Genomic DNA, 13,345 nt, shown 5'->3' with positions numbered 1-13,345 from the left:
TAAACAGACCATATTTATAATAGATATAATCTATGACCAGAATATATAAAGAATTCTTAGAGCTCATTAATAGACAACCCAATTAAAATGTAGATTTAAGAAGATGATAAATAGCCAGTATAGCACAAGGAATGGTGTGCAACTCTAGAATCAGAAAAATATTAATCAGTACAATAATAAGATTGAATTATACACTCATTAGGGAGATGAAGTGAAAAGTTTTAAAAGCCTTGTCATGACTTTTTCTTTTTGTTGGGATTCTCCCCCTTTGTGTTTAATTTGTCATGACCAATGGATTCATTCTGCTGGGTTTCCTGGGGTTGTGATCCTCATTGTCCTTTCCTAGGGTATTGTCTAAAATTTTTTAGAGTGCCGGTTTGGTATTCATGAAGTTCCTGAGGTGCTCTTTGTCATGAAAGTATCTTACTTCTCCATCAATTTTGAAAGATAGTTTTGCAAGGTATATCAATCTGGGTTGGAGGCTGTTTTCCTTTAGGGCTTGCAATACATCACTTCAAGCTCTTCTTGTCTTGAGTGTTTGCATTGAGAAGTCTGCTGTGATTCTGATGGGCTTTCCTTTGTATGTGATTTGTTTTTTTTCTCTCACTGCTTGTAGAATTTTGTTCTTCTGTTGGATTTGTTCTTCTGTTGGAATCCTAACTATTATATGCCTATGTGTAGATTTTTTTTGATTAAGGCCAGCTGGAGTCCTATATGCCTCACTTATCTGTATGTCCAGTTCTTTTCCCCTCCTTGGGAAGTTTTCTGCCATCACTTCTGTGAAGAGTTTTTTTTTGTCATCTGCACTCTCTCGTCTTTCTTCATTGACTCCAATCAGTCTTATGTTATTGTTTGCATCATCTAGCAGCTGCTGGATTGATTTCTCATGTTCCCTTACAATTTTAAAGCAATTGTTCTTTTCCTCCTCACTAATTGCAATCTTATCTTCTATATGTGACATTCTATCCTCACATTGGTTCATTCTGCTGCGCAGACTTTCGATGGATTTTTTAATCTCTTGGAAATCTGTTTGTATGTGTTTTATGGATTCCATTTGTTTCCTATGTTGGGATTCCATCATGTTCCTCAGATCCTTTTTTTTTTATCTGTGTCCTCTCTAGATTTATTAATCATGTCTTGCACCATGAGCAAAATCTTTGCTGTTATCTGAGTAATTATTTCTGATTTCATTTTTCCCAGATCTTCTTTTGTTGCCAGCTCAGAGAGTCCTGGTGGTTGAGTATCAGACTGTTCCATCTCGTTTCCCTTTGGGGTTGCTGTAGGTGATCCAGAAGTCTGTTTTTGAGACTTGTTTACGTGTCTTCTCATTTCCACGGGAGGGGGTGCTTCTGGCGCCCACGCGGCTCACCTTTTCTGCCCTAGGAGCTTGGGATGGCATTGGGGGAGCTTCCTTCTGGGTTCTGGGACCACCTCAGCTTCTCTGCCCTAGGAGCCTGGTGTAGAGATGGGGAGATTTTGTAAATTTCTTATGCTTGTAAATGCTTATAAGTTTCTTATGGTAGATAACTTTATCTCTAGTATTTAGGCTTCCCTAGGAAATGTCTATTTTTTCAGTGATTTCTTCTGGGTGTAGATAGTTCTTGATCTTTGTTTATGTGCCAAGATCTTACCTTCCTAATTTATTAAGGATAGAAAGTTGCTATTTATTTGGCTCAGCATTCAATCCTTTGGTACTGGATGATGCTGATGGTTATGGCTCCAAAAAAATCAGTATTGTTACAAAACGGTGAACAACTGATTACAACAGGTAGGACATTTTGCCTAAAGTAGTACAATTAGCAACATCAATAGCATCAAGCATAGCCTAGAAACTGACAAACTGTGATAACTATTAATTTGGTACCTTTAACCATTGGAGCAAGATCTACAGTTATATAACACAATCCAACATAAACCAGGAACTTGTATGCAATGATTTTCCCCTTAATGGAGTGATTTTACCCTCTTGGGGAAATTTAAGAGAGGGGGCAAAACAGAGACATAAATGAAGGAAAATGTAGTAGAAGCAAGGGTGGAGGACAATAGACAGTCACCCATGGTTTGGGAAACTGGAGAAGAGGGCAGGAGAGAAAGTCTGAAAGATAAAGCAAAAGAATACTGAAGTGAACCAGAGAGACAAGAAACAATTTTCACTCACATGAAGATATCATAAGATCAAGAGAAATAGTTGATGAAAGAGAGAAAGAAGATGAATAGAACAAGAAAAAAAAAGATAAATCCTAAACAAAACAAAAAACAACCAGGCAGAAAAAGGAAGCAAAACCAACAAAGAAAGAAAAAATAAATAAAGAATAAAATTTCTGTGGAATCCACAGTTGTGTGGTAGTGTCCATGGCAGGTAGTGTCCCAAAACTGTGCTGTGTACTCCTGCCAAGTCTGCAATAGGATTAGTGCTGAATTCAAGTTTGATCTTGTGGGAGCTCAGGCGAGTCTTCAGCCAGCAGCTTTTTGGATGTCTTTCTCTGACTCACCCAAGCCTCCTCACGGTGACTTGCTGTGCTGCCCTTAGGCAGGGACAGCCTGGGGATGCTCCCAATTCTGTGTACAGTTGGCTCCACTCAGTCTTTGCACAGCCTCCTCTGTTTCACTCCCGCTGGGACTTCTCCATCCTGTCCCAAAGCTCACAGAGTGGGGGCAGGGGGAGGTGCTGCAGTTGTTTAAATCCCAGTCTCAGGAGTCTGCATCTTTCTCTCAAACCACTGGTTATCACTCACTTCTTTCAGCTGTGCTGAGGTCCCTAACTTTGGAGTGCACAAAAGAAAAAGAAAAGAAAAACAAGGAGTCGGCGACCCTTCTGTTGCGGAGGAAGCAGAGTTCTGATCACTTGGCTCTGTGTTTGCCAGCAAAATCCGCTGCCAGGCTGTGGTGTCCTTTGCGCAGAGGAAGCCTAAAGAGACAAGAGGCCTTCTTTCCCAAATCTATCCTGTGTGGCTTGAGTTAGCTGCACCTTTTCAGTCCATCAGTTTCTCGGGGGCTTCCCAGTACGGCGATTTTTGCTTGGCGCTGCCCGCACCGCTGGTAGCCCTGTGGGCTGATGAGGTGTTTTATGAAGTCCCGTGCTTATTATTTATTTGATCTACTTGTCTCTTATTTCAGATTGGTTTTGGCATCAGGATGTATGTCCCTCCCTTTCTTCCAATTACCTGAGTTTTTAGTTGATTTTTCTCTGAGGAGGTCCAAAGTGACTCCTCCTCCTTTCAGCCATGCTGAACCCCCTCAGAGTCCACATTTAAAGCAATTGGGAGAAAATCCCCTGATAGGCAAAGTGCACCCAAGATGTTCAGAGTGTAATTCTTAGAACCTTTGAATATGATTACATTACAAAAGGGATTTTGCAAATGTAATTAAGAATATAGACTTTAAAATAGGAAGATTATCCTGGATTATCCAGATGGTCCAGCTAGATCATTTTAGCATGAGCCTTTAAAAGCAGAGACCCTACCCTGGCTGGGAGAAGAAATATGGCAGAAGGAGAAGTCAGAGAAATTTCAAATGTAAAATACAAAGGTCAAATGCAAAAATGGGACAAAGGCCTCTAGGAGCCAAGGGTGGCCCCCAACTAACATCCAACAAGAAAACAGGACCTTCAATACTACCAGCATAAAAAGGTAGATTTGGAGAACAACCCTAATGAATTTGGGGGCAGATTCTTCCCAGAGCCTCCTGATAAGAGCCCAGCTGGGCACTATCTTGATTGTGGCCTTGTGAAACCCGAAGCAGAGAAACCAGTTCAACCAATCCAGTCTTCTGACCTACAGAACAGTGAGAGAATTTATATTTTCAAGATTCTAAATTTGTGATAATTTGTTACAACAGCAATAGGAAATTACTACACATCATCATAGTGAGTGGATACATAAAATTTGAACATATTTATGAAGGGAAAATTAAGATTGTTGTAAAATATACATTTGAGATGAGTTTCAAGGCAACACAATTATGAGTGGGAAGCAGATATGGCATGTCCTTGTGGGAAAATGCTCAAGACATGTATGGGTTTAGGACTCTAAGAGAAGGAAACAGGTACTCTTTCAGGATACCTATTACAGGAGAATCAGGCAAGTCAATGACAAATTATGTTAAGCCTGGGAAAGATACTGAATTTAGTGGGAGAATACCTACTGGTGGAATTATCCAATTCTGCTGAGGTAAAATAGGCAAGAATTGTTGAACAGTAGGTGTTTTTGCCAGATCCTGAATTTCTTGATTGCACAACTTTCATGATAATTAACCTTTCAACACCAAATATAGAGGAGTCTGTTAGGGAAACAAATATTTAGGCCTGAAAGTAAAATTAAAGGAAAAGTGAAGATAGGACTAGGGTGTAGCTCAGTGGTACAGTGTATATCTAGCACATGCAACACCCTCAATTTGGTCCCTGGCACAAAATAAAGGAAAAAAAAAGAAAAACAAAGGAACACACTGTGATTCAAAAGTAGTAGCCACCAAGTGGAAGTGGTGATGCACACCTGTAATCCCAGCATTCAGGAGGCTGAGGCAGGAGAATTGCCCTAAGTTTGAAGCCAGCCTGGACTACATAAGGAGTTTAGGCCAGCCTAAATTACAGAGCGAGACCCTTTCTCAAAAAAAAAAAAAAAAGTACCCGCCAGGTTAGACATTCCTAATTATCCTTCAATATCAATTTCTCATCTTCTTTCAAAGTACAGATGGTCCTAGGCTTATGATGGTTTGATATAGGACTTTTTTGGCTTTATGATGGTGCAAAAGCAATACACATTCAGTAGAAATTATATTTCTACTTTTTTTCCTGTGCTTGGGATTGAACCTGGGGACTTATATATGCTAGCTAAGCATTCTATCAGTGAGCTACATCTCTAGCCCTGAAGTTTGATTTTGATCTTTTCCTGGGGTAGTGATAATGTGGTACAATATTCTCTTGCCATGCCAGGCAGTTCCCAATCAGTGATGTGATCACAAGAGTAACCAATTCATACTGTATAGTGCACTGTGTTGCTAGCATCTTTTGGATATTGTGTTTGTGTTTTCTTATCCCATCATGTCTATAAAAGTCCCATTTGCATCTCCTGCTTCTAGTGAGAAGAGGAAAGCAATTACTCTTGAGATGAAACATGGGATAATTGGCCAGCATGAAGGTGGCAAGCCAGGAATGGCTATCGTGTGTGAGTTAGGACTTTCACAATTGATGACTTCAACCATTTTAAAGGATATGAAGTAAATCCTTATAATTGTAAGGCACCAAACTCACAAATATCAGTGAAATCTATTGTCATTATGAAGAGTTTGGCTGATTGATGATATAGAAAAATTACATGTCATATTTTTGGGAGACCAGATATAAAAGAGCATACCACTTAACCTACTGAAGATATAGGCAAAGACAAGTATTTTTCATATGTCAAAAGAGGATGGATATGATCCTATATATACACAAATGTTTCAGCAAGTCATGAGTGGTTGCAACACTTCAAAAGGCATAGTGATTTTCATACAGTGAAGGTCAGTGGTGAGGCAACAAGTGCCAGAACTGCAGGTGCCAAAGTTTTTAAAGAACAGCTGCATAGGACGATTGTGAATGAGAAATATTTGCCAGAAAAAATATTTAAGGTCAATGAAATGACCTTGTTCTGGAAGTGCATGATGGAGTGCTCATGTGAATTTATGAATTAAAAGAATTATTATAATAAAAGACACATTGCTATTAATCCCCCTCAAAATACTCCCCCTTACTTTGAACATACTTATTCCATCATTCTTGCCACTTTTTAAATTTGTACACATATTTAACAGTACACTTTTCCACAGAATACTAAGAGCACTTTCCTTCATATTTTATAGAAGGGCTTGAAACATAGACTTTCTATTCATATTCATAACATAGTACACCAAATCTAACTCCTAAATAGAATTTAAAGGCTTAATGGGAAAAATCAGGGGAGGAAAAAAGTGTGTAAATTTATTTTATATAGCTGGGTGAAAAATAAATTTGAGAGAGAGAGTAAATAAAATTTAATATGGCCTCACATGCCCTGAAGGAGGTGGTGCCCGATTTGGAGGGGTAATCATAATGTCCAGATAATCGCCTATTTGGAACTTCTGTGACTGCACAGTCATAAAATCACCTGTCCAGTTTCTGCCAGACATGGTGCTGCCAATCTCCTTAACTCGACAGCCAGGTCTTTTAAGATCTATAGAAACAATAGCAAAATTAAAGTGTGTACACTTCTTTCTAGCTTCTGGGTATTTTTTTAACTAAACTAGTTAGTTCTTTCAAAGTTGCATCCATCCAGTTGTAGATCTGCAGCTTGCTGGATGGGACATTGCCACAGAGACCTCTTCCATGCAGCGGTGGTGGTGGCCATTCATGGTGGTGAAGACCCACAGCAACAGAGGACATGTCTTCTCATGGTTGATTGGCTTCTCAGGCTCCTTCTTAATTTCCTCCTGGGTAACAAGCAACTAGACTGCCATCTTCTTCCTTTTGCTTGCCCTGACCTCCAACCTCTTGCCACTTTTTGAAGCAGCTCTGAAGTCCTATTTCATGAGTGTCTTTATGAGGTGTGATAAAAAATACGGTGAATGATGCTGCCAACTGTCATCCAGTGGAAAGGCAGGGTCTTAAAAAATATTATGTGTCCTCATCTACCTTATTCATTAGATCTGGCACCATGCAACTTTTAGCTCTTCCTCAAACTCAAAATGATAAGGAAAGGTAAATATTTTGAATTGATTCAGGATATCAAGGCAGCCATGACAGTGCAATTAAAAACACACAAAAGAGCATTTCCAGCTAACCTGGAACTTCTCCAGAAAGTGGCAGAATGTGAACAAGTGCTGGGTGTGGTGGCTCATGCCTATAATCTGAGCCACTCCTCCTTTGAAGCAAGGAGGAGTATTTTGAATGGGATTAATAGCAATGTGTCTCTTACTGTAATAATTTTTAAAAATTTTAAATACTATCTGGATTCAAGGTATTCAAAGATAGTAAACACTGCCTTTGGGTGGAAATTTTCCAGGGTTCAAATTAAATTTACCACTCAAAAATTTCTAGAGAGTTCAGGAATATGAACAAGTGCTGAGTGTACTGGCACAAACCTATAATCCTGGCTACTCAGGAGGCTGAGTCAAGAGGATCCAAAGTTTAAGGCCAAGCTGGGGAATTTAGCTAGATCTTGTTTAAAAAAAAAGTAAAAGAGAAACTGGCTGGGAATGTAGCTTAGTAGTAGAGCACTTGCCTAATGTGCTCAAGGCCCTGGGTTTAATCTCCAGCACCACACACACACACACACACACACACACACACACACACACGCACATGCACAGATACACCTAAAACAACAATAATAAAACAAAAGTGATGTGAGCAAGCATATGATTCCCATTTATTATCACTGTAAGAAGAAAGCCTGGAGGACATTACCATTCTTCAGGCAAGAGAGTATTGCAGGCAAGACAAATCATACCACTTACACCAAATGTTTGCACAGGCTATTGAAGTAACTGAGTCTGGCTGAATGCTCTGAGAGTTTTGGAAAAGTTTTGACTTTCTAAGTGCTATCTGGGGCATTGCTGTAGCATGGAAAGAAGTCATACAGCAGTGGATGAACAGCATTTGGGAGAAAATTTTGAAGACACTTGAACACATTCAAAGGTTTTTAATAGATGCTCTATTGTTTTATACTTTTGTTGTTGTTGTTGTTGTTGTTGTTGTGTGTGTGGGGAGAGTACTGGGGATTGAACCCTGGGATGATCGACCACTGAGGTTTATTCCCAGACTTATTTTTTTGAGGTACTGGTGATTGAACCAGGGACTTCACACTGAGCTACATCACCAGCCCTTTTTATTTTTTATTTTAAGACAGGGTCTTGTCTATGTCACTAAGTTGCCCAGGCTGGGGTTGAACTCAGGATCCTCTTACCTCAACCTCTGATAGTGCTGGGATTACAGGCATGCATCTCTGCAACCTGGCTGAGACTGCTGTTGATGAAATAGCAAGCAACAAGATATTAGTCCTTGTGAAACAGCTAGAATTGGAGATTGATAAGGAGGATATTCATGAGCTTGTTGGCTAAAGAGCTTTCCAATGAGAAGCTGATCAAACTAGGGAAAGAAGTAAAATAAAAGTTGGGGCTGAGGAAGAAGTTATATCCAAGGTACTAAGAAAGTTCACAGCAAAGAAAATGGTGGAGGTGTTTACTATTATTAGCAGTCCCCTATGATATTACAAGAAGTGGACGTCAATTACAAGAGATTCACAAGAGCTGACAGGCAGATACACGATGCTTTTGTTGCTACACAGAAATATATAATTAAAATAAGAAACAAATTGTATAGTCAAACTTGGTATCTTCCTGAAGAATACTATGCCTATACTATACAATCAACAAACGTCGGGCTGGGGATTTAGCTCAGTGGTTCTGGTGCCTGCCTCACAAGTGCAAGGTCCCGAGTTCGATCCCCGGTACAAAAACAAACAAACAAAAAAACCAATGTCAATGCCCCTGTGCCTTCGACCATCTCTTCTCAAGCCTCATCAGATGACCCTGTCAGTGCAACATCCTCATCATCCAGCAATTAATGTTTGTGCAAGGGAATGTTTCAAACATTCTTCAGCCCTGGTAAGCTTTCACATTAATTGTGAGTACCCATACAACCATTCTGTTTTTCACTGCAGAACAACAGTCAATAAATTACATGAGATATTCAACCCTTTATTATAAAATAGGTTTTGTATTAGATGATTTTTCCCAGCTGTAGCCTAATGTAAGTGTTCTGAGCACATTTGAGGTAGGCTAGACTAAGGTATGATGTTTGGGAGGTAAAGTATGTTAAATGCATTTTCCACATGATATTTTTAGCTAATGATGGGTTTAACAGGATGTAACCTCATAGTAAGTTGAGAAGCATCTATCATTATCTTTTTAGGTATGTACATACTTGTTCAGATAAAGGTTGTATTTCTCCTTTTCTACTGCAGCTAGGTGTGACTATTAGCCAATTGGACGTGACTGGAAATAATGTACACCTTTTCAGTCAAGCTCTTACTATGAAAGAAATGGATTTCTCTTTCTTTACCCCCTCTATCCAGTTGACATATGTAAGCCATGTCTACCATGTGGATGCAATCATCCTATTAGTGATGAGGAGAATGACTGAATCTCTGGATAACCTCACAGAATACAATGGACCCTTGACTTATGAACTTAATTTGTTCCGGAGGTCTGGTTGTAACTCAAGTTGGTCAATTGAAGGTTTAGGCTCCTTGACACAGCATTCAAAGTATCTCTCTTGTACACAGGCAGATCTCAGTGTCCTTAGAGAGTCATTGGCCCAGGATTTCTCAGTTAACCCCACACAGGAAAGGATGTTGTAATGTTCCTTCCAGAACTCTTTAAGAGTTAAATCTGTATCTGACCCCATGTGGAAGTACAATAGGCTGGCACTTGGGTCATAACTCAAGACTTTGGTTGTAAGTTAAAATTAGAATTCCAGTCATAAGCCAAGTTCTTGATATGCCAGGCCAGTCATAAGTCGAGAGTCCACTGTAGTTACCTCACTGTCCCCATACTGCTGCCTTCTGCTGTTTATTCTAAGGTAAATAAGTTTCTGTTTTAGTTGGCCTCTGTTAATTTGGGTCACTGTTGTTTGTTTAAAACAGGATCTTGCTATGTAGTTCAGGCTGGCCTTGAATTCATTATGTAGCCCAGACCAGCCTTGAACTCACAGCAATACTCCTGCCTCAGCCTCCCCAGTGTTGAGATTACAGATGTGCACCACCATACTCAGCTAGACATATATCTTAACTAATATAGTCATGTACCTGCTAGAAATGGAAAAGTGACCAAACTAACAAACAAATTAAATTCTTACAAATTTAGCTAAGCTTCTGGCTCAAGATGGTAATTTTATAGTTTGCTAAAGCCAGTCCTCAGCCCGGTTTCAATAAATCTAGTGTAAAGTATTTCAAACTTTTTATTGTGAAAAATCTCAAACATATAGAAAACTAGCACAATGACTATGATTATGCCTACCACTCAATTTCAATGATTGTTAGTATTTTGCCATATTTGTTTTATCTATCCCTTTAGAAAACAAAACCATTTTTCCTCTGCCCTTATACCACAATCAACAGACTTCTGTAACCCTAGGTGTTTAGATTTCTCCCCATCAGCAAGCAAAGCAAGTCTGCAGCAGAGGATACTAGCTGGTATCCTCAATCTGGCACTGTCTACTTGGAAAGAGCATTAGATCTCACAGGGTGACAGCTTGGTCCTTAAGACTGCCTCCTTCCTTTAGATCCCAGTAGCAAGCCCCTGGTTGTTTTACCTGGTCTTCTGACTAGGCAGCTATAAATTTGGGTTCCTGCATCTACCTTGTGTTTCATTAATTTGTTTGAGTAGATGATAGAACTCAAGGAAACACTTAAGTTTATTGGTTTACTACAAAAGATATTACAAAAGATACAGATGAAGAGATGCATAGGGTGAGGTATGGGAAAAGTGCAAAGCTTCTATGCCCTCTTTGGGCTCACCACTCTCCAGGAACCTCCATGTGTTTAGCTAGCTATCTGGAAGCTCTTCAAACCTTGTCCTTTGGCTTTCTGACAGAGGCTTTATTATTTAGGTTGGTGATTGCATTAGTTATTTTCTCTCATTGCTGAGACAAAATACCCAACAACAAATTTAGAAGGGAAGGGGTTTATCTGGCTTACAGTTCGTAGAGGTGTCAGTCCATAATTGGCCGACTCCAAGGCAGGGATGACAAATAGGCATGGCAGAGCAGAAACAACATGGTGCACACAAGGCAACAAAGGCAACAAGAGAGGGTTTAACAGCATATTTCTGCTCCTTTTATCTTATTCAGACTACTTAGGGTGAGTAGCACTCACACCTTTAATCCTAGTGCCCTTAGCATTGCATCATGAATCAATGCCAGCTTCACATACTCTGAATCAATCCTATGACCACATGGGGCTTTGGGGGGACATCTAGACCCAAACCATAATAGTGATCAACTTTACCTACAGATCCTCCTTCTCCCCTAGAGGTTGAGGAGTGGGACTGAAAGTCTCCACCTTATAGTCCTGCCTTGGTGTTTGGGTGACCAGTCCCTATCATAAAGCCACCTACCGTATTTCCCTCAAAATAAGACCTAGCAGGAAAGTAATCAGCCTTAGCTACTCTGTAAAGCAGGTAAGGGAAAGATAGGCTGATGGGGGCTGGCATTTTTGATCTCTAGTTTTCAAGGCTGATTATTTTCCTACTAGGCCTTATTTTTCAGGGAAAGGGGATAGAGGTTATCAGGCATCAGTTAACTCATTAGCATATGAAAGACACCATCACTTCTAGGCCAGGAAGTAGGGATGAAGACCCAATCCACACCATCATATTATCTATACTTTTTTGTATGTGTGTGGTACTGGAGGTTGAACTCTGGGCCTTCCTACTGAGCTACCTCCCCAGACCTTTTTTATTTTGAGACAATGTCATGTTAAATCGCTCAGGTTGGCCTTGAACCTCTGATCCTCTTGCCTCAGCCTCCCAAGTAGCTGAGATTACAGGTATGGGTCATCATGCCTGGCTCAATCTAACTAATTTTTTGAATCATCTGAAAGTGAATTGACTATGTCACTCCTAAATACTTCCATATTCATCTTAAAAGAGAATTCTCTTATATAACTACAAAACCTTTATTGCACCTAAGACATGAACAAAAATATTCTAGTAATAGCATTTTAATATAATCTACTAATATCATTGAAACCATATTCAGATTTCCCTAGTTGTTCCCCAGATGTCTTTCATAGATTTTAAAAACCATGGTTAAGGCTTGTGTTTTGCATTTTGGTTAGGTCTCTTTAGTTTGTTTGAATTAGGAAGAATGTCCCATCTTTTCATGAAATATCTTTAAAGTCAAAAAATGGACAGCTAAGAACTGAGACTGGAAGTCCCATTTGACCCGGCTATTTCCCTGCCGGGGATCTTCCCCAAGGAATTAAAAGAATCATACCACAGTGATATATGTGCACCCATGTTCATAGCAGCATAATTTGTGATAGCTAAAACTTGGTAACAACCCAAATGCCCATCAACTGGAGACTGGGTAAAGAAAATGTGGTGTGTGTGTGTTTTTTTAATAAAATGGAGTATTACTCAGTCATAAAGAACGAGAAACTAGAGACATTTATAGCTAAATGGATGCATATTGAGGCCATACTCTTAAGTGAAATAAATAGGGCACACATGTGTAAATACCGAATAGTTTCCCTAGTGTGAGAAACTGAAAGTGTAAATAAGGACTAAAATGTATAATAGGTCATGTGAAATAGGAAGAAAAGGTGCAAAGGCGAAGGGGAAATGGGAGGGGTAGGGGAAAGGAAAGAAGGAATGGAATTAATATGAGAAAATGATAAAATGGAAACAAAGTCTTTGTAGATAGGGAGGGATGGAGGGGTTGAAGGGAGGGCAGGGGAAGGGGGAAAAATAAGAACCAAGATGGTTATGTAAAGGTGCAAATTTCCAATGATGAATGTCATTATATTGTATACCTAAAATACTACACTTGATCTTAGCCAAAAGACCAAGAAGTGATTATTGTATACCTAAAATGTACCAAAATAATTAATAAAAAAATTGATAGCAGCATACAAAACAGGAGATCTCCAGGGGTTGGAAACAGAGAAAGAACCCCTAAAGGGAAGAGAGAGATATGTAGTAATAACGAGGGAATCAGAACTGTCACTGGCAGCAGGGGCTGGTGTTTCAGTTCTGCTTAGGCAAGGGAGCAAAGGCCCCACATGTGTCAAGAAGCAGCCTAGAATAAGCAACACTTCACATATGAATATTAAAGCAAAAGATGTATCATTTTTTAACCTTTAGACAGACAAAAATTTAAAAACCTCCCAGAAGTGCTGGGGAAATAAGCATATTCCTGCACTGCTGGTGGAAATATCAACTGGTTTAACTACTTTGGAGAATAATTTGTCAAAATGTTGTGAAAAAATGAAAAGTGGCAAGGTCATGTAATGCAATACTACACAGAAATGAGTTAGATCTATGTATAGCAATATGGATAGGTCTAAAACCAAAACATAATGTTGAATAAAAATCATGCAATTATTTAAAGCTTGTACAAAAATACCACATATAGTTTATGAATGTACATATATTTATAGAGTATAAAAATTGATGAGAATACTCCCTAGGCGACAGTGGTTGCCCAAGATAAGAATGACAATGCAGGTGGTAGTTAAATGGAAAATTTTAGCTATATTTCTAAGATTTAAAAAATTTTATAAAAAATATAACAAAATATCTACAATTCTGGCTCATGGGAATTTGAAGG

At 39.2% G+C, this 13,345-nt stretch overlaps 2 pseudogenes; both read right to left on the bottom strand.

Moving 5' to 3' along the window:
- Positions 1–6,009: 6,009 nt before the first annotated feature.
- Positions 6,010–6,477, bottom strand: LOC101715606 (histone deacetylase complex subunit SAP18 pseudogene; annotated as a pseudogene).
- Positions 6,478–12,504: 6,027 nt separating this feature from the next.
- Positions 12,505–12,592, bottom strand: LOC147824411 (U2 spliceosomal RNA; annotated as a pseudogene).
- Positions 12,593–13,345: the final 753 nt, after the last annotated feature.

Source organism: Heterocephalus glaber, unplaced genomic scaffold (genome assembly GCF_053883595.1).
Source record: "Heterocephalus glaber isolate CG9 unplaced genomic scaffold, H.glaber_assembly_v1.0 deba00001545, whole genome shotgun sequence".
Classification (NCBI taxonomy): Eukaryota; Metazoa; Chordata; class Mammalia; order Rodentia; family Bathyergidae; genus Heterocephalus; species Heterocephalus glaber.
Note: the sequence above shows the minus strand (reverse complement) of the source record. Positions and strands in the feature narration are given on the sequence as shown.